Source organism: Brachionichthys hirsutus, chromosome 5 (genome assembly GCF_040956055.1).
Source record: "Brachionichthys hirsutus isolate HB-005 chromosome 5, CSIRO-AGI_Bhir_v1, whole genome shotgun sequence".
In the NCBI taxonomy this organism is placed as follows: domain Eukaryota; kingdom Metazoa; phylum Chordata; class Actinopteri; order Lophiiformes; family Brachionichthyidae; genus Brachionichthys; species Brachionichthys hirsutus.
In genome coordinates, this window is record NC_090901.1 from 7,548,572 (window position 1) to 7,569,335 (window position 20,764).

Sequence of the window (20,764 nt, forward strand, 5' to 3'; positions counted from 1 at the left end):
GAGGACGCTGTCATAGGTCATCCGTGTGGAATGTGAACACACACACACACACACACACTGCCCTGTTTTCTCCCAGAGATTCCCTCATCCCGGCTCTTTTTCCAAAAATAGAAACACTCACTAACAGCGCCAGTCACCCCCAGATCGGCCCGTTTCGTCACCGATGGCAAGAAAATACGTTTTTGTTTTTTCTGAAATTCCGAAGCGTTAACTTGGATTTCATTGCGAAGGGGCGGCTCTGGAGCTTTGTGGCCGACAGTCAACAAGTCGCTGCTTTTTCTCTCCGATAAACAGGAATATTGGATGAGATCCCGTCAAACTGAAGAGCTCTATGTATTTACCGCCACACAAAGTATTTGTGAGGCTCTCAGTGGAGGCGTTCATTCAGGGTTAAAACTCATTACTTGATTTCTCTCGAAAATCCTGCTTCTAAAAAGGAGAGGAAATTCCTCGGCTCTCGAAACTAAACCACCTAAATATGAATGATTGTCTTTGTGCTATCCGGCGTTCAGTCTCCTTCATCGGGACTATCGGAGCAGTTCCGGGCGCTGACCACCGGAGGATTGTCGGCTTTAACTGTAGAGCTTTTGTGATTGAGTTCAAGGTGGATTTAATGTCAATGTCTCTGATTAGACGAGATCAATAATAGAGCCAGTGTGTCGAAGTCCCTTCATCTGACCAGCACCGGCCCAGTACTGTTCTAACTTCATTTCCAAAAAGAAGATGAGTTGATTAGAGCAAATGGGATCATTAATAATAAAGGAATAACACATTTATGTAATTAAGTACAGATGACATCCATAAATGCTCCAGGTGACGACGGCCTGTGTACTGGAGGAGCGTGGAGAGACACTCGCCCCATCCAGACTATTTCACCACCAACAGACATAATTAAAGGATTTTGTCTCTCATCAAACGAACACCTGGAGTAAACGTTGGGTTTTACTTCTCCATTTGTCCCGTCGATGGAAAATCTCAATCAATGCCAAAGATGGAACGCTCGGAGCACGATGAATGCGCCGCTTGTATGCCGGGCGTAAACACGCACCAATATGCTGGGTCTCTATGCCCAGGGACCCGGACCAAAACCGCAGGCCCGTGAAATCAAGAAGCGGCCCTGTTGACCAACACCCTCCCTTGTGCCTGTTATTTTTCCTGGCATGTGAACACACTCCTCGCTAACACAAGTACAGTACACATGTACATTTATCTGCTTCGTGGCACCGATACAGAGCAAACCATTGAAGCAACCATTGAAGAGCAGCATCAACACTCCGGAGCTCAAACGGCCCGTTTGTGCGCCGCCTCCCGCCCGAGGCCGTTAGACGCCGTGGTCAGTCTCTTCATGCACAAAGTGCACCGCATGGTCCGCATCGTAGCGACGTCATCGTCGAAGCAGGATTTAAAATAGAACGGATTTTAAACACTATTTAATAGAAGCAAACAATGGAAGCAGAAACGCGTATATTTGTGTTTTGGAAGTTGAGACTTTAAAAATCCTTTTGTCATCCGTGCATTCATGTTTCCACTGGCCGATCTAGAAAGTCCACTTCTAAATGTGCTAAATAGAGTAAAATTAAAAGCTGCATCAAAGAGCATCCTTCCCTCATCGTCTCTTCCTCCTCACGTCTTTTCACCCCTGATCCATATCAGATTAAAGTTTGTACAGTTCACACCTGCAGCGTGGAAGCGACACACATCCCCACGTCAAGCCGTGATCCTCATTACACCATCAATTACCTTTGACCTCTGGTGGGACGGACAAAAGGCCACTGTGATGCCCAATTAAGCTCTTTACACGGGTTTTAAGCCTCGTCGTGCTTCAACCTCTGCAGATAGATGACAGGTTGGAAACAAGGGCGAACCCTATTATCTTAAGAACGTAGGTCGAACTACGATGAAGTGTTGGCAAGCCAATCAATCAATCAATAAAACAAATATTTACTGCACTTCAAGGATTTAAGCAGATTAAGCAATCAACGCAAGTTTCAGACATATCATCGACAGTGAAGGTTGTTTCAGGAGGACGCCCGCGGCGATACAACAGCTGCCCTCACACATTTTTAAAAGGAAATTGCATTAGCCCGGAGGCTAGCATCAGAAAAAAGCTTTTAATAAGTCATCAGAGGACACAAGGGTCCCGCCACAGCGAGCAGCAGTCTTCAGACACCCGGGTTGTTCATCTCGGGCACACATTTAGAATTCAGTATATCGTTAAACCGAGGGGACGAAACCGCTCTCAAACACAGGAGTGGAGAATTTAAATGTTTACCGGGGATATGGTGAGAAAATAGGCATATTTTTATTTCGTTTGTGTCTGGATTATGTGTTCATGTCAGATTATATCTCTTCACAATGGAATTAAACAAAATTCACGTCAAACTTTGATGCAAACAAAAGAGTCTCGATCAAACGAGGAGCTCTCAGGAGGTGTCAAAGCCTTGTAATCCCAGATTAGGACTGACAAGTCACTTTGCCGGATGTCCCCATTGTAATCCCAGTTGACTGTCTGTCCTCTGACAATGATCTTTATTCGGCGTCTGAGATTTCCTCGGCTTTGTTGGCATGTAGCTGCATTATTCAGAAGAAGGGCGAAAAACAACAGATTTTTATTCAATTATTGACCGCGGTGAATCTGGGATGTGATCCGACGGTTCTGACAAGCCGCCTCAGACCGGGGTTTCCTTTCTACTCGCTTCTGATGTGTTTAACATGCACAACTATAAACGTCATGAGAAACAGATGAATGCATGTTTAAAACATTTTAGTTGTTGATGTGAAATGTTTGCACATTCAAGTACATGAAATGCAAAACTTAATCAATTTCAGATTTTTTTATCAATTTCAAAACATACAAGACTTTTTTTTTTTTTTACTATCTCCAAGGGCAGTTTCATTTCTGCGGCTTTTTTTGCACCCATATTTAATATTTTGGCGATATAGATTTCGCGACCACCAAGAAAACGCAGCACTCGGACTGAATCCGGTTAACACGGACTTGAGGGCAGCTCATAGGAGGTGGGGGAGAAGCGAGGGGGGGCAGCAGCAAGGGAGGAGCAGCGTGAAAACGTCTCCTGGTCTCCAGGAGCAGTTGTCTCGTTTGGCAGTTGGAGGCATCTCAGTGTCCCCCGGCATGTCGAGCTGTCACAATCCTTCCTAATCCTTTTCACGGCGTGTCCCCGGCGAAGGCCGGGGCCCCTCGTCTCAGAGCGTACCAGCGTGTTCAGCAGTACATATGTGTTGTGGGAAACAGGCCGGGCATTCTGAAACGGAGATGGGAGTTATGTCCGATACCGCGGTCCGGCGCTGGCCCTATGTTTAATATTTCATCTGCATATGTAGGGCAGAAATGTGCGGCTGCGTCACAGAAAACACGCAAGGGACGTGTACGAGTCGCACTCTCTCCGGGGCACACACCAACATTGCGTGTAAAAGTGCATGTAACCGTGCACACGGTTGCATGCTTCTGTTTCAAAGCTCAATTTCAATTCATTTTGCCACAGAGGCTAAATCCAGTTATGCTCAACAACAACTAAACCGACTAAAACAGGATGCCACAAACAAACATGTCAACAACAACAACGGTCCAGAAACAACCAATCAGTGACAAATTGGAAAGACGGGTAGTTCTCTCTAACTCCAACCGATTTTTTGACAAATTGAATGTCAAGTATTTAGAAAACAATTGGCATGAGGCAAACATTTCAGTGGAGGAAGGCGGGCGGCGTTTTTAATAAAGCTGTGACTCTTCATGCTCCCGTCTCTCCATCTTTGCTTCTCGCCATCTTTTTTCTTGATGCCGGCGGTTGGCTCGCGGGCACTAAATCACAATTAAGGGTTTATTCATATGGCTGATTTATGAAGACCCGGGGTTCGTCTCTGGGCCGCTAAGCTATATATTAGCTTAGATCTCATACATAGTTATGAGACATGCTGTTTACTGTATGCCACATGGGTCATATGCCAACAGACATTAATTATTGAGTAAGAGTCCATAGGTTAAATTAATAGCACCCAGATGATAAATCATTTGCTGCAATGCCTGCACAAAGCACTCCTGACTCTCTAAGGCCATACTTTTCAATAAATAACGACAAATTGGTGGCAGCATCGGAAATGTGTCCGAGGTTGGAGCGGGAGCCAAAAGATCCTAAAGCCTCGTCCTCAGGCCACGCGGTGCGTCTACCGTTCACCAACGGATGCCGGGGAGGCTGTATGCAAATCGGCTGAACTCCTGTTCCGCTTCTGCCAAATCTGAATGTTGAAGAGCATGACAACACTCAGGAACTGCAATAAATGGCTTTTATTCATCAAAACAACCCTTCAGGAACCGGGAGCGCATCCAACATCCTTTGTTTGTCTGTTTTCCTCTCTAACCTCGGAACGCCATTGGCCCTATCGCCGAACCTCCTTCACTCGAGATTAGTTACGACTTGAATGGATGAGCTCTGACTCGTTTGGGCCTTTTTGTAGTTAGTGTGAAATGCTATTGTTAATAATAGAGGCGGGATTACAGGCACAGAATGGACTGGAGGAAGAAGCAGAGGGAAAGACGGGAGAACGACACATGACCGGCAAACGTCACGTTTGACATCCGACTGAGGTGTCTGACTCTCCAACAACTATCTCGCTGTATAAATGTATTTATAGGTATCTTTTTAAAGTTTACACCATACTTTTCTTAATCTTCTTTTTAAAAAACTGGACAGAGCGAGAGTTTCATCGTCTGAGGTGGGAATCGCATCCGTTCTGCGCCTAACGATTATTAGAATATTACAATTAGTATTTCCTTAAGTAATCGATTAAATCAATTATCTAACAGACGACATGGTAAATATTCCACAATGATTACTTGAAATGTTATCAAATATTTGCTGTTTAATTGAATGATCCTCTAATATCTTCATCTCGACAATCACTTCATGCGACCAACTTCTACAATGCATGCCGCGACTGCAATTCATGTTGAGATGGCAGACGTGCAACCGACGTGCAACCGACATGTAACAGACGTGCAAAAGACGTGCAACCGACGTGCAACCGACATGTAACAGACGTGCAAAAGACGTGCAACCGACGTGCAACCGACATGTAACAGACGTGCAAAAGACGCGCAACCGACGTGCAACCGACGTGTAACCGATGTGCAACAGACGTGGCGATGCTGCCACGGCGACGCTGCCACGGCGATGCTACCACGGCGATGCTACCACGGCGATGCTACCACGGTAACCCCGGGCTGCTCGTCCCAGTGGTTTGGGTCCCCTGAGTTTATCCAGTCCTCGTTTCAAAGCCCATTCTAGAAAGTAAGCGTCCTAACAAAGTAAAAAGGTATTTTATGTTAAGGATTACTCTCCACTTCTTATCTGGGAGGATCATTGCGCCGTTGGTTTTCGGCGTGCAGCCTCTTCATCAGCGTGGCCTCCGATTGCTCGACAGCTCGGTTGATTTTGAAGCTAACCAAAAGCGATGTCATCCCGCCGCTGCCCCTACAATGGGACTTATTGGATTAAATTCGAGCAGGCTTTGTTAAAAGCTGCTGCAAATCTAATCAAGGAAGAGACATCAATTATGCTAGCATATACTTAAACAATCAGATCGCTACAAATGGAGGGGGGGGGGGGGGGGGTTGGACAGTGTAGGAATGCAATTAGCGGCCATTAAGGTTGGTTATTTCTAGCTTTAAAATGAAGTGCTCTAATGAGAAGACTGTAATTATGAGGATGTGATGTTTGTTTAGCTCCGTGAAATAATCCAAAGCTTCTGAGACACAGGTGTTAGCGCCGCAGCGAGGACAATGACGTAGAGGCGGAGATGTGTCTCCCAATCTTTCTAGTTCACTACATTTAAACAGAAAAGAAGCGTTTAAAGAAGTGTAGGGCAAACGCAACCGTCTTCCATCCACGGCACGTCGAAGAATGTCACAAGATGAAGAACTTGTGTTTGGGTGGAATAACAAACTGGATCGCCATAATCTAAGGACCAGGTGGCATCTGCCGAGATTGCAGAGATTGACCCTGACCTCTGACCTCCACGACCCGTGGCCACTAAAACAGGAAGCAATTATCCCGAATATCACCGATGGAGCCTTTCCAAGAGTCCAATCAGAATCAGAATCAGAATCAAGAGATAACAAGACTGCCAACTCTCTTTCTCGTGTGCGTCATGTGCTCCGTCGGGACCAGCGTGGAGCCCCGTCCCGTTCACGAAGAGAAATAGTTTTGAAAAGGTTGATTTTAAGCTTGTCGGCAGAGCATCGGAAGTATAAAGGGTTCACTCAGAGAGGCAGAGGAGGGCTGTCTCCTGATTACTTTTATAACCGCTCTATTACATTGTCCTTACATCACCCCACTCATTTTTTCATCATTAACATCTTAATTAATTAATCTTCAACCTAACTTTGCACCAACAGAGGGTTTTATAGGCTTGGGCATCTTCATTCACCTCAACCAATCACAGAGAGAAAAAGTTCATCTCAACATAAAGAAATTATGATGACGAGCCCTTCATCAATTCGTCCATGGACGCCGCCGTGTGGACAACCGGCAGCCCCCGCCGGTAACCTCGTAGAATGTGCAGTGGCCGCTTGCATCCCGGTCAGAGTAACCTCCCACCGGATAAACCAAAGGTTAAAATCTAGATCCGTCCTCCTCCGCTCCTCCTTTCTCACTCTGCCTCCTCATCTCGTCCAGCATTACCTCATCAGAAGAGGATCCGCCTGAAGCCGCAGCGGTCGCACAACAGACAAAAGCGCTCATCTCCAGGAAGCCGCTGCCACGGCCTGCGGTTTTGGCGAGAGGAGAAGCGAGGGGAAAGAGTGACTCAGCCCCACGGATCCTTTCTTCTCCCGCCGGCTTAGGGATAAACGGAGGGATGAAGTGCAGGCGGAGATAATATTTAGAGCAGGCCCGATTTCAAGGGCAATAGAAGAGAGAAAGTGGGGTATGAGCTTGGGTGGTTTGGGAAGTAGCCACGAGGGTCGGTCTATACCGTTACTGGCAGAGCGCCCCGCACTGTGGATTAACGTGTAAGCGGGGGGGGAAACCACCGCTGGACCGGCCCGGCCCGGCCTCAAAGCGCCGGCTGCTGCTGCTCCACAGGCCTCTTCACAGCAAACCAGATGAGCCCGGGACGGATGTCGATGAGGCATGAGTGTGCAAAACACAAACACGCATGCAAGCACAAACACAAAGAAATTGACACAGACAATCCCTGAAAAACAGCTAAGTACATAAAACACAAGCCTGCACGCCACGCTGGCGAGCCGGCACGCATCAACAAGGGTGCCGACGTGAAGGGCGACTCGCTTCGCCTGCCGTTAAAACTCCAGACCTGCAGGAACATTTCATAGGCGGACAAATCGTATGAATTAACTTAATATCCAAGCTCAAGGAGACTTAAAAGCTCACCGTTAAGATAAGGTTAAGGTTTGTTCGACGGCGGCCATTAGCAGCAGAGATCCGGCTTCCCCTGCACGGCGGCGTAGTTTAGAGGCAGAGCCGAAGTAGAAAGCAGCGAATTACATTGTTTCTATGGAAGCCAAACAGGTAACCTCAGTTAATTAATTAGCTCATTAGCTCGTTAGCCCGATGACTGCCTGCTGTCTGCTCGCTATGCTAACTGTTTGCAAATGACTGCGATTACAGCAACCATGTGTAACTCCGGAACGATCTCTCAAAGTCGAGCACACACAGTTCACCACTGCGTCGACGCACGTGACTTAACGTCCAAACTTGGGACTTCACTCCTCCAAAGCAGAGCAGCCCCACCAAACCATCAGGATCAGGATACGATCGCCGCCCTATGAACGTGTGTTTAATTCTGCCGGGAGGATGTAGTTATCATCTTAGAACATACAATGAGATTTGAAAAACAACTGCATGGTGACCCAATAATGTGATTTCAAGCATTCAGACGAGAAAATGGACTGAAATTTGATATAATTTAAAGTAGGCATAAGACGTCCGGTCACGATATAAAGTCCTCCTCCACAGCCGGGCAGAGGAAATAAAGGAAGGCTTTCTGGTTGAGTCCCATTTTCTAATTGCTGTTTAAAAAATATCTGACACCAGTTGTCAAATTAGTCCAGAGGATCCATTCCAGAAACTCCCACCCACAAATGCTTGAATTATTTATTTCTCTTGTGAACCTTTAATTGGTTTTCGACCCCCAGATTGTATCATGACATGATTTACACGAGCCCAAAATCAAGTCACTGAAAGCGAACCCTCCGGCCGACCGGCAAGCGCAGATGATTTACCGCAACAAAACGCCCGCTCCGCTCTGCCAGCAAGTTACCAGCCAGAATCAAACAGGCCACTTGTTGACCCGGCAGCGACGCGGCTCAAAGGCCGCTAGAGAGGGCCTTCATAAGTATTCTTAAACAGGGGGATTAGCCAGATGGTCAGATCACTCTTTTCTCCAAGCGCTCCCATCTGTACATTTCATGTGTGTCCCTCCTCTGCTGAAACCATTGAGACCTGCCGCCGCGACCTCGCCAGTGTAATTTGGGCTAGTGTTACCTACGGCACTGTTTGACTCCAGATATAATCTTTATTGCTCAGAGAGAGAAAGTCCATTAAAAGGCCTACTGTAGGTCCCGGCGCTGAAAGCTTCCTGGAGTGATGCCTGTGAGAGTCTTTAAAAGACCTCTTTCTTCGCCCAAGTGAAAGCAGCTATTGAGGGAGCGCAGGGCAGAATGCTAACCCGGAGTGGAGGTCTGCATTTTCTGTGAAACAAATCAAAAGCGTTCTGTATGTCTGGATGGATGGGGGAGACGGGGGGAGAGGGGCGGCGGACATGCACAGAGACAGCTACAGTTTGGCTTGCATGGACTAACACACACACTAAACCCTGCATGCCGCTCTACTAACACAATCACTGGTGCAAAACGAGGTGCGTTCAAACGACGGCAAGAGTCGCCGCGTTCTGTTCAGACAAAACAATGGCAAGTTCTGAGGTAGAGACATTATCTGAAGCACGGAGGGGGGGGGGACGCAATCATCCGAAGAGCCAGACAAGAGCAGACGCATAGGTCGGAAATATGAGTACAAGCGGCATCGTGTTGAACAAATTGATTCTGGGAACTCACAGAAATAAGAGCCGTTAATGCCGTTGCCCTCTTCTCACTCGTGGGTAGTTTTGAAATTCATGAACGTCACCTGAAAAAGAGGAAAACAAAAGGAGGCGGTTGTCACATTAAATCTTGAACTCCTTGAAACTCATGTTGAAAGCCCAACGTCCCAACCCCCCCCCCCCCCCCCCCGATGGGCCCCAGTATGACAACAGATTATTGTCAGTTTAGACACCTGAAGGGAATAAGAAGACAAACCGGGCGGCGACGGGCTTCCCAGACCTTCCATAGTCCGGGAACGTTTTTGTTTCCCTGAGAGGAATGGAGCGCTGCCGCAGGAATCGGAATGCATTCTAACCAACACTGAGCAAATTATTCACATCGCACCAACAAACTGAGGTTTGACAAAGTATGAAAATACACATAAGAATTTGGAGCCCGATGAATGCACTCTTGACCCACCTGAGTGGACGTTGAAGCCAGAACAGAGGCCCTGTGTGGAGTCCACAGCGGAGCCAACAGAGGGCCTGTGTGTTTCTCACACAAACAGCGTGCCACACTCGGCCACGCAAACATGAACAAACGACAAGCAGCGGCATTGCTGAACGCACCTTTGAGGTTGAATAGTTGGCAGTAATTGGTCTTAATACAGTTAGCGGTGGCTGTTCCAAGTTCCACTGAGAACTGGACTGCGTTCTGGACTGCGTTCTGGACCGGCCTATTAAATTAAGAGGCCCGCTAATTAAAGAAAGAAACAAACTGGATAAGGAGGGACTCGTTCAGATGTGCAGCAAAACGCAGCAGCGTCCGGACGGCGTCTCTGAACGCAACACAAACACGCCTTTGATTCCACAATTTGAGGCTAATTGAGAACAATGAAGAAGAAAGCCGACCCTGGACCCGTCTGATCTTTTATTCATGTCTTTAATCAACCAAATTATTTTCTCAAGGATGCATTTTTTTTTTCTCTCAGGGCACAATTATAGGAAATTCTGACCAGAAAAACTCAAAGGGCTCGCACACTAACATGTTCCTACCATAATAATGATGATGGCAACGAGTCGGGCAGAAACACTCGTGCGAAACGTCTCCGTAAACATTTTTGCGAGATGCACTTTTTTTTACTTTTTTTTCCATCCATGAAGCAGAACCGCCTGAACAAAATTCAACAGCCGAAGGCTCTAAAAGCCACCTTTTCATCCCCTGTGAGCAGCGTTCACACTCCACAGCTCCCGATGACCCGTCTGAACACGTTCCAAACGTCTGCAGAACCAGTTATTCTGTTCCCATTTCTTTCGTTTTTTTAAACTCTCCACTTTTCCTCCACCTTCCTCCGCTCCTCACGCCCTGCCACTCACCTGCGCACAGCAGATCTGACACCTGGAGGATGCTGGGTAATCAGAGAATAGGCCAACTGCCCGTTACAGTTACTGCAAAATGCACGCGCTCAACAACATTCACATGCATGATTTCTGCACAAACAGCCATGCATACAATGATATATAAATAAATATGAATGCTATACATATATATATATAAATATCTATCGACAAATGCATCTGGAAAGTGCACAGGGTTTGTGCATAGATGAGGGTAAAAACCTTCTTAGATAATAAAACAAATCATGCAGGAGCTGCTGAGGGTGTGGTGGCAGGAGGAATATAGGTTTCAATACTTTCCCCTGTAAATTTTCAAGCCCCTACATGTTGGTATTAACCCTCTGTGGGCTGCAGCAGCATAACATACCAGTTTAGGATGACTTCCTTTAAACCGGAGACTGAGAAGTCTTTCCAAAATCAAATAAAAGTCAGATCTGATCATCTTTTGCTGTTTTCATCCTGTGGCTTCACACAGGATCATGTGATCATTTCATCATGTACTGAATTCATGGTGGAAATAAATGATTCCATAAAACAACCACGACAAAGGAAGCCGCACGGGTTTTTGTTTCACGTACGTAAGTACGTTTTTGCTCTCTTCTGTGCTATTGTGTCGCTCATGGCGACGACTTGTGACAATGGGTTGTTTGATAAATTTATTTAAACTAGAAAATCACTCGGAGTGCACAAACCTCCCCCAAGCAGCTCATTCCCCCCTAACTGGATCTACACCATCCACATGGTAATCTGGATCAGCACCAAAAGGTTCTAGATTGTTCTTGGTATCTTTATACACCAACCATGAAAAATCAAAGTGAATCAGAGTTGATGTGTATTTAACACTTTAACTGTGATTTTTGGTGAGTGAATTGAATGCAGATTTTACAAGATAGGATTTTTTTTTTTTAAGCCTCCATAAGTGAATGGGAAAATCCAGATGTTTTTGTATCTGGACGGGTATCCGGATCTCTCTCAGAATTTAATGGATCTAAGTTAGACCAAGACCCATCTTCAGATTTTTATTCATCCAGATCCATCCAGCAGTTCTTCTGTAATCCTGCTAACAGACAAAAAGACAAACGCCGTCAGAAACAGAACCTCCTTGGAGGAGGTAAAAATGAACAAATAGGACTTTCAGTCTGAGGGGGGGGGGGGGGGGGGGGCTGACATATGAAGTCATTCCAGAGTCTTCCTAACAAATGCAGAAAGTGGCAGCTAGCTTTTGTCCGACGGTCCAACAGCTGTAAAATACCAAATGCTGTCCTACAGATGAGGCCGGGGCAAATCGCACCTGTCTAGGGCAGCGCAGTGATAGGCCGGAGACGTGTGACATCACAGCGCTGCCCTCTGTAACAACAGACATAAGAGATGCGTCGTGCAATCCGGAGACACGAGAGTGATGCCTGCACCTGCACAATGAATGCATGCATTCACACAACTAAATATGCGCAGTCCCAAATGTTGTCTGGCGGCAGCTGTCAGCACCACTTGTGCAGACGCCGACCCGCTGGAGGAAGAACAATGGAAGTCTATGAGACCCCGGCTCTCAATGAGCTTAGCGCCACATGAGGCTCCGTGCCGCCGCTTCCATGTCCGCGCTGCAGGAAGCACAGTACGCTTCCAGCTAATCATGTGGGCAATTTAGCTACAATGAGCTTCCCTCGACCCATAAGTGATTTTACAGCGGGCCCGGCCGTGCTGCTCGGCCTCGGAACGTTTCTGCTGTTGGGCTTCCCAGCAAGCGAGCTGCTTTTTCAAAATAGATTGTTGTTGTTGTTGTTTTCAGATATCAGGCAAAAATATATACGTTTCAGGCAAAAATCCTGTTTGCTATGATTCCAATCCGTTTTGTCCGTCCTTGGAATGGATGACATCCCAAAGACTAATGTTGGCATGTAACGATTTCATTAATGTCATGCCCTTAATTTGAACACATCTAATGTAAAGTGAAGCTGAGGTAAGCCTAAAGAAAGAACAAAGATTTTAGCTGAAATATTTTGCGGTTACGCTGATTTTGAAACATAAAGACACGGTTGCATAGATGCACGTGGGTGGGCAAGCTGCTACTCGGAACACCTTTACCGAGAGGAATGAGGGAAGGGGATGTTTGCATGAGTGAAAAGCCTTTGTGTTTCCCCCACAAAAGGCCGAGGTGAACGCTAAACAGGCTGAAGTGACAACACGCATTCTCTCCCAAGTCACTGTGTACATGAAGTACTGCTGAAGCAACGGGCGGGAGGGTTGGGAGAGGCAAGCGCCAGCACATGCATCTCACCCTCGCCCCTCTGCCTGCTACCCTTAGGAGATTACATTATGGCGCTCGCCATTGTCCCGCCTCTTCAAGACAAAGCCTGTTCCGCTGTGCAAACAGCGCGCCTTGGAAAGATTGTAAAAACAAGAGGTGAATGTCAAAGGCAGAGGTGAATAGGATCTCTCCCTTCTTTTGTCGAGCCGGTGAGGTATGAACAAACACACCGCTGCGTGACAGGAAAGAAAGGCGGGCCTTGTGAAGGAAGGAGCCCAGAAATGTAGAAGCATCTTCACATGAAAAGGCTGATACCGTGAGAAGCAGCCGGGCCAAGTCCCGGGTCGGGAGAAAAGCCCCTCCACAAGCACAAAGAACCCCAAAACACACAGCGCTTTGCTCTACAGACAAAACGGGAGGTCTGGAACGATGAGCCGAAGCTGCAGAGACAAGGATGTTAACGTTGAGAAACATGCTGGGTTCCAGATAGTTTTCTTATTCTACCTTTATTTAACCAAGTAAGTTAATTGGGAACTAATTGTCATTTTCAATAATGACCTGGACCTATGTTGTGTGTTTTTGTGGTGGGCGGAACCAGGAAACCCCAGAGAAGACCCACACAGACACGGGGAGAACATGCAAACTCCTCACAGAAAGGCCCCAAACTGGACTTGAACCTGTGACCTTCTTGCTGTGAGCGAACAGCGCTATCCACTGCGCCACCCTGCTGCCCAGATAAAGGCTTTGCTAAATTCATGCAGCAAAGCTGCGTCAGACGCGTGAGGACCGGACAGACGCTGCTTGAGCCGCCACGGCCCCGGCCCGAAGTCAATCCCGTCACGACCCAAACAAGGCTTTAACTGTCGGGGGCCATAATGAGGGCGACCTCGACTCGCTGTCATTTACAAGGCCAGCGCCAGCCTGTAATTAATTACTGCGTGCATAAATGTAAATGAGTCCACTGGGGGGAGCAGAGGGAGGAGAAGAAAGGATGCCGGGCCAATATTCCAGCAGGGAGCAATCTGCGAGAGAGGGAAATGATTTAGAGGACGGCACGGAGAAGGTGGCTTGTTAGGGTGAGGAGGCGGTGTCAGGGAAAAACCTGCGCTCGCAATAAATATGGAAGGTTTTAGTTCAATCCTGTCCCCAGAAGCTCCACGATCTGCATTCATAAGACAAATCAAACCTAGTTTGTCTCCGCCTGTCCGAGACTCCCCCGCCTCGTTGCATGTGCTGAAATGCTTTCCTGGACAATTAACCCACATATTTTACTTCTTCAAAGACTTTTCCCTTTACTTCATATGTTCCGTAGTTTATAATATTAGTGCATGTGTGTTGCTGCACCCAGCGCCGGGACGGACTTCTCAACCGAGCGCCAGTCCGGGACACGGCTGGCGCTCCAGAAATAACAATTGACGTCACGCGGCTGAAACGTTCGTTTCCCGTTTTAAACGGAGACGCAGCTCGCGCTCCTGGAGGAGGAGGCTGCACGGCTTTGCTGAGGCAGCAAGGTTCCATCCTGCAGCGGCGGACGCCTCCCACGGGGAACCATCGACTGGAGGACCCGTGGCAAAGGCCGCTTTTATGTGGTTACACTCCAGCTGTGTGCCAGGACGACGACATTGCAGGAGTGCATGTGACCCCAGAGGTCGTTTCCCGAACCCAAACCCTCCTGTCAGGCTGAACATGGCATTAGCTTTGCTCCCAAAACAGCCCAACAGGTGGAGCGCCTGGAATTCGTTGGGCTCATCCCGAAGCATCAGCGCCGCTGTCGTTACCATTAAGTTCATCTCGCCTTTCCTCGTGCGTGAAGCCCTCTGGCACAAATGTCAGCGGGCCGCGGGGCCGCCGCCCGTCCCACCTTCTGAAGTGTGTTGGATTACTTGGCAGAAACCCGAGGATCTGAGCTCAGTCAGCTCGATACCTGAGCCGGTGCTGCTCTTCGTCATCGCCGAACGCCACACTCAACACTTCTGCTGATCCAACAGCGTATACAGGACATAGCATGGCGCCTACAGCGAAGAGACGCGAGCCAGGCGTGATTTATGAGCGCGCTGCCGGGCCGTGGAACTTCATGACAAGCGGAGCGGGCCAGCAGAGACCCAGCATCACGCCGCCGCCATCAGAGAATCACCGGCATCTCGTGATGACGACTCGATTAAAGACTTTGTTTCATCCAGGATACCATAGCAACGGCCTACACAGACAAGCTCCGACGGGCGTGACCGACTTATCCCGGCCACAGGGTCGATTCAGAGGCCTCCGGCGGCCACGCCCCATTACTCCAAACCACTACAAGAGATAAAGTGAAGGCCTGCCAGCGGGATGGAACCAGGAACACAACGGAACAGCATCTGGCTCACCGCGCCTGCACCGGCGACAACGGAATGAAAGTCGTGATGATGATGGTGATGATGATGACCTTCACTGAAGGAACGTTTTTAACAAGAACTGCATGGGTGAAGATGAACGCTGGTTTATTATTGAGTTGAATTTATGCTGGAGCAGATTAACCCAAAGAGAAGCCGTGCGTTGTAACGTGTGGTTCTGTTTGCCTCTTTCAGCGGCTCGTTCTCAAAGAGGCTCATGGGAAAAACGCAGCGGGCCTTTTCCCCGCCAGAAACATTTCTGCACATTTCTTTTTTCTTTTTTTTTTCCGTCCTCGAACAGACAAACTTATTGTAAAATTTCAAGAAGGACCGCATCGTCCCTGGAAACAACTGGTATGAGAACGGGTTCCGCTGCAGATTCATGGCGTGCTGTAAAGTCACAGAAATGGCACCTGAGAGGATTCCTGAAACTTTAAAGACAAGCATTTTACTGTAAGGAAATGCAAATAATGTCTTGTGTTTGTTTTAACCTGCAGGGAGGGGCGGGGGTCTGTGTGTTTTAAACTCAGTCAATCACACTAGAGGCGAGTGAATGTATCTTTAAACACTTTAATTTGATTGTCGAAACGTTCAGACACTTTAATTGTCTTACGTTTCAAACCCGACCCGTTTGCAGCGTAGGCAAAATAAACCCAACCTGGAGGTGTTTGCTAACGACGCCCAATTTCCCAGAGTCGGTCCTCACATTTTGTTCAGCGCTCTCCTGGATCGTTTGTACGTGAAAGGAAAGACTCATTTGAGCTTTCCGCTGAACGATAGCCTGAAAATACCTCTCCGTCAACGCGGGGGAGGCAGAAGGACTTTGGGAGGAGGAGGAGACTCTCAAAGCTCTTGCATGTGATTTCCTTTTTCTAGTCAGGAGCAGTGTAATCGCCAAAGCATCTGCCGCAGCAGCAATCCAAGGCTGCAGCTCCTGACTGACGGATGAAGGGCCACTTGAGCAGCGGTAGCCGTGACCCGGGGGGGGGGGGGCACGGCCTCGGTGAGAATGCCACGGGTCTGTTCTCTGAACCGGAGACATCCCAACCAAAGCACTTTCAATCCACGGCAGGTTTTCTGGACTCTTTTTGAACGTCTATTTCAGTCGTTCACGGTAGTGAATAATTTCTTTTGCCATCCATTCATCCTCCTGAAAGCAAAGCAGTAAAGTAGCGGCGATGGGATTTCTCTTTTCAAATGTTAGAAGCACAATAAGGATCATGTTTAAAGAAAGCTTGTTCTTGCTTTCAGTATTCAAATTTCATTTCTACACAACTTTACTCAACAAAAGGCCGATGAAAGGTAAAAATTCATTCTCAACTTTGGGTTTTCATTTTTTTCTGTGAATTTCCAATGACACAAGACTTTTCTCACGTCGCTGGAAAGTCTTTAAAGCTCCCCTCGGTTTTTCTGACCTAATCTAAAAGAGGAAAAGATTCCCAGTGGGTTTTGGGAGCAGATTTTCCTGATCCTTTCGGCTGGGATGTAAAGTGTTTGCCGAGCGCTTGGAGCGCTGCATGACTCTGGACTTGGAGTTATTGCGACCACACAGAAGATAAAGCAGGATTCATTCTGCTCCTCGCTATTATAGCGCCACACAGTGATTCACAATGACCTCCTCTGAGGACGTGAGCATTAAGCCCGACCTGGCCTCCCGAGAGCGCTTGGGCATAAACGGAAACTTGGAAATTTACATCCAGCACATCGACGCTGAAGCATGGCGGCGCTCTGTCGTTCACAAATGACAGAATCAACAGGAAAAGAGCAAACAGGACGGCGCTGCAGGCGACATCCATCAGCAGTCAACAAGTTGGAGTTTGGTTTTCATGTGGCTTTAAGCGCCGCTTGTTATTTCTCTGCAGGCAGGCTGCCAGCTTCGTGACTGTGCTAACAGGGTCGTTTGTTGAAGGCCCTCGCGTAAACCCGCACATTGATAAATCTCGATCCTTTACAGGTACATAATGGTCATTGTTAGTGCCGCAGTCATCAGACAATGGAGACACACCCCGGAGCCCGGAGAGAAAAGGAGGAGAGCAGCCAGAAAACAGACGAGGAAGAGGGTGAACTTCGTGAACTTGAACCCTAACCCTACAGGAACATAAGCCTGACGTGAAGACGTGGACGTAAGACGGCCGAGGCTGCAGGAGAGTCGGCCGAGGGAAGGAAAGGTGGCCTGACTATTGAACGAGAGGAGAATGAAAGAGGCCCTTCATGAAGAAGAAGAACTATCCCCACACACACACACACACACACACACACACACACACCCGTGATGAGGGCCACATCATAAAACACACAGAGGAACGTCACGCCAGAGACGTAGACACGTGTACGTGCACAGGTGTTTTAAACAGCGGATTGAAAATGCACAACTCGACAGATATGAGAATGTGATCAGAAAATCCATAGGCAAACACACACACACCTAAGCTTGCATTGCGGTGGAGAAACTTATGGGCATCTGCCAGAGTGTTTCAAGTGCTCTTTCTCCGGGGCCTCAACCTTTCTTTTTCAGCAGCAAAACTGCAATTTGGGTGTGCCGTTGAGCCAGAGATAAGTATAGGGTGACTAATATGCACTTAGGACCCGAGGAGAAATACTCAGGGAGAAATGTTTAATTTGTGTTTGTACAACACATGTCCAATTTGGGGACTGGTGTCTCTTTCAAAGAGCCAGATGAAAAATAATTACCACTCTTCCGATGTGCCGCAGATTTTAAAAATCATGGAGCGACACTTTTGACATCCTGAAGAAAAACAACACGTGGAAACATTTAGATTTGCAACGCCGTGGTCAGATAGAAGATTTAAGCGTTTGACTCAGAGTCAATAAAACAACAACACGATGATGCTTCCTCAAGCTGCAATGGCACGGCTCATTCCTCTGCAGAGGTCAAAGTTCATCCTCTGGCCTCGCTCTCTTCTCTCAGGCATCTTAATCTCAGTCTTTCTAACTGCTTGTATAACTGCAGAGTAAAAGGCTGCCCACAGCGTGTGGAGAGTTAGGATAACACGTTAGCAATGGGCAGATTTCAAAGTATGAGAATCCGATCCTGGCGTCGGCCTTGCTGCGTCGACGCCGAGATCGGAGGGGAAGTAAGGCAAAACTGAAAAGTCATATTATCAGAGCAAATTCATCTAAAATAACTATTTAGATTTGCTTTCAATGACAGATTTAAAAAAGTAATTAGTATTTTTGTGCACGCCTCGTCTAAGTGGTTTCCCGTTGCTTGCTGCTGACGGGACCCCAACAACGACCCCCCCCCCCCCCCCAGAAGAGGGAGAGAATAAATGAAACCCTGCAGGGCTCCCTCAGACAGCGGAGCGAGCGCATGCAGGCCGGGACAATGTGCTGAACTAGCAGCCTATATATAAGTCTGCCATTTGGACACTCTAATGCCACTTTACCTTATGAGGGAACTTCGACCCGCAGCACCTGCTCATACAAAATGCCACAGCAGCTCAACTGCAGCGGCCCCCACAGCTCGGATTGTTTTTCAGACAGTCACTCGCTTACAGGAGCAGGGAGGGAGGGGGGGGCTATAAATTGTTCTGCTACGGCCCTGACAATTAATACAACTTATTGGAAATTGTGATTTACCGGTACTGCGCAGGCAGGAGGGGGCAGGTCCAAACTGGCAACTTGGAGCGGGGAGCTCGGGTACTTTTACTGTGAAGAGAGAAGTGCTTTGATGCCCAATCAAAAACCGTGCACGCGCAAAACAATTAAATCTGCCGCTGGGAAGAATAAAACAGGAATGATTGCGATGAGGCCTGATCAGATAAGTTATTGATAAGCGACTTGGCATTTCCTGTAGTGGCTTTCAAACTCTGTCAGCCGCGTGTGATGACTGATCTCTTCCTCCGCTCGTACGCCGCTCTCCTCTTATCTCCCGCGGCGCAGCGGCTTATCTGAGCGGGGGAGCGTGGCGCTGAGCACGGGGAACACCCTGCACCGGCTCTATCAGCGCGTCGCAGGCCGTCGTCGCGCGCCCTGTCCTCCCGTAGCCCCGGTCACATCCTCACCGTCAACCTTTCGCTCGGACCGCATGAGAAAACACCGGCCCCGCACGCATGCGTGACTCCGGTTCACACACGCGCAACTGCAGGCGCTGCCACTGTCACGCTGCCCACTAGAAAATGAAAGCGACGCATTTTATCACCCCCCCCCCCCCCCACAAAAAAAAATAAAAATAAGAGCGAGATTATTAAAGGATTTGCATAAAGAAATGGATGATTGTGTTGCAAAAGGGATTTACAGACAATGTTTAACGATCCTGTCGTACCGGAACGCCGCCCCGTGGATCTGCGACAGGGACCCGGGTCCTGCTGGGTCAGTCACCGCCGTGACCTCCAAAGGTGGCCCCTGGTCCGGCGTCCCGGTCGTGTGTGTGTGTGTGGAAACCTCCGACGCCACGGATCCACCGCGGGCCGGAGTGTGTGAGGGCTGCTGCTTGTCCGGTCGAGCGTGAGCCGTTCACGGTAACGGACAGAAGGCTACCGCTGTGTGGCCGCGGAGGAAACTACTGAGCGCGCCGTGGACTCCAGTGGGTCTAACGGGGATGACGTGAGCCCTCTGATTTATCTATCTCAACTAAAAAGGTTTTTTTTTTTCAACACTAAAGTTGAGTCCTTTAATTTTTATACTATTTTACGCATGCAAAGATGTTTTTGCGCCAACCCTCGGGAAACTTTTGAAATAAATATTTCGGGGCTCTGTGTGCGTGAGAAATCTCGCTGCGCCATTTGTGTCGATTTGTGTAGATTGTGCATGACGTGGGGAGGTTGGACACGAGCTGGCGTGTTTTTTTTTGTCTTGCGCAATAAAGTTTCTGAATATCTTTCCCACCTGGAACATTTAATATGGATTGTGACTCAAACTGGGGAAATATTTAGGATGCGTCAACAAGTGTTTGTCAGGCTGCTCATCTAAAAATGAAAGATGATGAAGATGTGTTTTTAGTCCCTCCTCATCAGTGGATGCAAGGGATGAAAAATCACAACTATTGGAAATGTTGTACAAAAGAAAAGTCAATTTTTGATCCTTCCACAGAGTTTCGTCTCGCAGCCGCTTTTCTCTGAGATTAGTTTTGTGCAAATGTTTCTGATCATTTAAATGTTGTCTCATAGAATAGAGATTATAACTCATAGCAAATTCCAACGAACTCCGGAGAGTTTGAAGTATTTTTGTTTTAAATATGAAAACTCTCCGCGGTGTATGAAACAGTTATTATTTTAGTCTTTCGCTGTAACGTTTATAAATGATCACACAGATTTTCTTTGAATTCTTTTCGGTCACACTTTCATACAATACTTTTCCTGCGTGACTTTCCGCGCGTCACGCATCCAGGTGTAATCACGGAGCAGCTTGCGCCACTGATGCGCCCCGAATCTTCTGCTGTCATCGCCGTTTGTTCTGAAGCAGAGACGAGCGAAGCGCATGCAGAAACAACCCGGAGGACGCACCGGGTGACGGTCCCGTTAACGCAACAGAACTTACCTGGATTCACTTGTTCGGCATGAGTGATTCAGACAAACTCGAAGATTGTTGCGGGCGATGAGTTTCAGTGTCGAGAACAAAGTCAGTTTAAACAGCCTTCAAATCCCGTGCGTAAAGTCACCATCGCAGCATGGAGCGCGTCGGAGACTTGGGTAACTCCTGAGTTTGCGCTCCGCCGAGGATCAAAAGTAAAACAAAA

The 20,764-nt window shown here is 47.9% G+C and overlaps 1 pseudogene; it reads right to left on the reverse strand.

Moving 5' to 3' along the window:
* LOC137894421 (transcription factor SOX-6-like) overlaps positions 1-20,764 on the reverse strand; it is a 65,453-nt pseudogene extending 44,689 nt beyond the window's left edge.